The sequence below is a fragment of the Mus caroli genome, unplaced genomic scaffold (assembly GCF_978045245.1).
Source record: "Mus caroli unplaced genomic scaffold, Mus_caroli_1 scaffold_17, whole genome shotgun sequence".
NCBI lineage: Eukaryota > Metazoa > Chordata > Mammalia > Rodentia > Muridae > Mus > Mus caroli.
Genome location: NW_028227272.1, coordinates 7,952,656 through 7,957,086, shown reverse-complemented (window position 1 = coordinate 7,957,086; position 4,431 = coordinate 7,952,656). Strand labels below are relative to the sequence as shown.

The window sequence follows — 4,431 nt, the reverse complement described above, 5'->3', positions numbered from 1 at the left end:
ATATTACAGGCTTGACATGGTCAGTTTGAAGGGTCAGGACTGGAGTGTGACCATCATGTTATTGGCCTGTAGGAGAGTAGCTTCATTGGTGGCCTGGGCACCCTATCCTTGTCTTCACATGTCTCAACTATTAAATACCTTCTGGGCTACTTCTAGAAGCCATAAAATATTCATGCCTGCAAAGCATTTGAGTCTTTGGAGTTTTTTTCTAATATCTGGAGCAGATTCAGGAACCAAAGCCAAATGTAAATAATTCCCCAGCATTTTCTGAGTATAAAAGGCTGAAAGGACAGGTCCCAAACAAAGACTCAGGCAGACATTCAATGAACACCTCAGGGTTCATTTAGCTCTTAGAGAACCTCAGTGGTCTTTCCAATTTTTTTTGTTTTGGTTTTAAAAATCAGAGTATTGTTGTGTGCCCACAGTTGTCTAAGACCTTACTAATAGACAAGACTAGATTTAAATTTAAGAGATCGACCTGACTCTGCCTCTCTAGAGCTGGGATTAAAGGTAGATACTGCCTTTTCGTCTTCATACTCCTGTCTCAGTGCCAGCACCTCTGGGATGGCCTCGCAAAACCTTGACCCAGCTGCTGCCAGCGTTGCCTCGGTTCGAAAAGGAGCCGAGCCCTGCGGGGGCGCCACCCGAGGCCCTGTGGGCAAGAGGCTACAGCAGGAACTGATGATCCTCATGACTTCTGGTGACAAAGGAATCTCTGCCTTCCCTGAGTCAGACAACCTGTTCAAATGGCTAGGGACTGTCCACGGAGCAGCCAGCACCGTATATGAAGACCTGAGGTATAAACTCTCCCTAGAGTTCCCCAGTGGCTACCCTTACAACGCACCCACAGTGAAGTTCCTCACACCCTGCTACCACCCCAACGTGGACACCCAGGGCAGCATCTGCCTGGACATCCTCAAGGATAAGTGGTCTGCACTGTATGATGTCAGGACCATCTTGCGCTCTATCCAGAGCCTGCTAGGAGATCCCAACATCGATAGCCCTTTGAACACACACGCTGCGGAGCTCTGGAAAAACCCCACAGCGTTTAAGAAGTACCTGCAAGAAACCTATTCAAAGCAGGTCTCCAGCCAAGATCCCTGATGCAAGCTGGCCGCCCCTCTTTTGTGTCTTTTTTCTTAGATTATCTGTCCTTTCTCCTTGATTTCTAAGCTATGTTATTTTTGTTTTGTTTTGTTTTTAAATTAAGTCTGCTTGACTAGCCGGGAGTGATAGCGCACGCCTTTAATCCCAGCACTTGGGAGGCAGAGGCAGGCGGATTTCTGAGTTCCAGGCCAGCCTGGTCTACAGAGTGAGTTCCAGGACAGCCAGGGCTATACAGAGAAACCCTGTCTCAAAAAACCAAAAAAAAAAATAAATTAATTAAATCTGCTTGAACCCTTAACAATGTATATTAAATAAATACACATTGAAAAAAAAAAGGTAGATACTACTACACCCAGCGTTTTACTGTCTGTATCTGTCTGTTTTTTTTGTAAAACTCTGTCTCCCATAGTTTTGCCTCTGCCGACGGCTTACATAGACAGACTATATGATTAAGCGGCTACAACAAACTTGCTTGTTTGATTAAGGCATTTTTGTTAAAAAGAAAACTGTTTACCAGGTGGTGGTGGCACACACCTTTATCCCAGCACTTAGGAGACAGAGGCAATGGGATCTTGTGTTTGAAGCCAGTCTGGTCTACAGAATGAGTTCAAGGACAGTCAGGACTACACAGAGACACAGAGAAACCCTGTCTCAAAAACAAACAAAGAAACAAACCAAAAAAAAAAAACAATTGTTGCTAATTTGAATTTAGTCGTGAGTTGGGCTACTGATGATGGAAGTAATGTAACGGTGAATGGCATATCTGGAAGGGCACAATTATGAAATATCACAACTGTTCGGTATCCTCAAAAAATATTTAGGTCAAAAGCCACCACTGCCTGGCTTTTTTTTTTTTTCCTCCAAGAAAGGGTCTATGTATGTAGCTCTGGCTGTCCTGGAACTCTATGTAGATCAGACTGCTGGCTTTAAACTCCCAGACATTCACCTGCCTCTGCCTCCTGAGTGCTGGGATTAAAAGCATGCCTCATCACACATGGCAAATGTTTTGTTTTGTTTTTAGCAGAGCCTTATGTTTTGTCACTGCAATCCTGCTGTTAAAGGTCCCTCACTACTGGGATTACGAGAACCATGCCATGCTTGACATCCTATCACGTCTCCAGTGCACCATTAGAAAGAACCCAGTCACTGAATCAGCTCACATTGAGAGGTGTGGGGGGTGTATGTTGAAGATCCATTACTTGAAGTTAAGAATATCAAAGAGTTCTAGATCTTTCACCTTTCAATAGCAAAACCAGATCAACTTCACTAAAGTGTAAGCCACCACTTTTCCTTGGCTACTAGTACTTTTTCTTATTTTGGTTTTTTCGAGACAGGGTTTCTCTGTGTAGCCCTGGCTGTCCTGGCACTCACTTTGTAGACCAGGCTGGCCTGGAACTCAGAAATCCGCCTGCCTCTGCCTCCCAAGTGCTGGGATTAAAGGCGTGCGCCACCACGCCCGGCTTACTAGTACTTTTTCTTTTTTTTTTTTTTTTTTTTTCCCCAAGACAGGGTTTCTCTGTATAGCCCTGGCTGTCCTGGAACTTACTTTGTAGACCAGGCTGGACTCGAACTCAGAAATCTGCCTGCCTCTGCCTCCCGACTGCTACTTTTTATTTCTTTAACATGTAACTGAAGTTTGGTAACTAGGCCCTTTGTCAGTTTTAAAAGCCTATTTCTTCAATGTGCAATTCTTTGGCTCTAGTCACTTACTATTTCCAATCGCCTTAAGGATCTATCATCTGAATTCATGTAATTTCCTTGGCTCAAAAGTCTGGTGCTTGGGGCTGGAGAGATGGTGTAAGACCACAGTTTGAGTCTCAGCATTCGCATGGTGGTTTCCAACATCTGTAATTCTGGTTCTAAGAGGATCTACACCAGCACTTCCCACATGTGGTGTACAGATACACAGGCAAGTAAAACATCCATACACATAAAATAAAAAAGCCCTAATCCCAGCACTTGGGAGACAGAGGCAGGCAGATTCCTGTGAGCTTAAGGTCAGCCTGGCCTACAAAGTGAGATCCAGGACAGCCAGGGCTGTTACACAGAGAAACCCTGTCTCGAAAAACCAAAAAAGTCTGGTTCTCAAACTTGAATACAGGTGAGAAAACACCTAAGACCACCAATGCTCTTTGGAGTGTGTTAGCCTGCACACCTCAAGCCCAATGTAGCAAGTCATTGCAATATGTTAAACATCCATCTTATACTAGATTCTAAATAGCCAAGTAGAAGCAGGTGCCAGTGACTTGTATTCTACAAGTTAAATTAGGACAAGGTCCTCATCAGACACTAGCAGAGCATGGTCCTTTCACAGGCGCACTTTTGGAAGACATCTGACAATGGAGAGCATTTTATTCCCACGCAGCTAGCTGAGGGGAACCTGTCACTATCCTTAACATTCACCTAAAAATTTCTAAATAAATTATGTAACTGTGCCGGTACAAGGTGGGGGCAGGGGACTCACTCACTCACTCTTGTAAATCTAGCATCTGAGACGTAGGGAAGGAGGCTCACTCGGTAATCCTGGGTGATATAGAAAGATCTTGACTTAAGTGGGGGCGTATTGGTGGATGCTTTTAATCCTAGCACTCCGAAACCTGAAGCAGGAGGATCTCAGTGAGTTCGAGGTCAGACCTGTCTACATAGAGAGTTCCAGAATAGCCAGAACTGCCATAATAGAGACCCTGTCTCAATAATAAGAGACCCTGTCTCAATAGAGACTGTCTCGAACCAATCGAAAATAAAAACTGGTGGTACTATCCAGAGCTCCCTGAACTGACTGAGAGCAACCTCGAATACGCGGTATTGGGCACGGTCACCACAGTGGGTATGCTTGGCAACTACTTGTAGGACGTTCTGGCGTATTCTCTCCTACGCTAAAGTTATCCCTTCACACTCAAGGTCTTACCTGGGCCGAAGCTCCCGAGAGACCCGCTCATTTTTTTCGTTTCTCGCGCAGCATCCCGCGCCTAACGTTGGTAGTTCCTCTTTATTTCCTGGGAATACCACCAATTTGGGGAAACCGACGCCTAAAGCCAGAACGGAGTGGAGGAGCCACGGCTTCCCGCTCTGCACAAGACAGCACGGGATTGAAGAGAGGGCTTTAGTCTCTCCTTAGGGCGCTCGCTCGGTGTCCTCCGGAAAGGAGCGGCAGGGTTTGTCAGGCCTGCAGCCTTAGAAAGAGTCGGAGGCAAAGAAGATGCTGCCGCTAGAATAACTCTGGGCACAGCCTACGTCCGCAACACCATCTACTTGAGAGGGCGGGGCCCAACATCTAATTTCGCGCCTCACCGGAAATGACGTAACTAACCCCCCGCAGTCTTA

At 45.7% G+C, this 4,431-nt stretch overlaps 1 pseudogene; it reads left to right on the top strand.

Annotated features, from left to right (window-relative positions):
- The first annotated feature begins 511 nt into the window (after positions 1-511).
- On the top strand, positions 512-1,203 carry LOC110311147 (ubiquitin-conjugating enzyme E2 C pseudogene; annotated as a pseudogene).
- Positions 1,204-4,431: the final 3,228 nt, after the last annotated feature.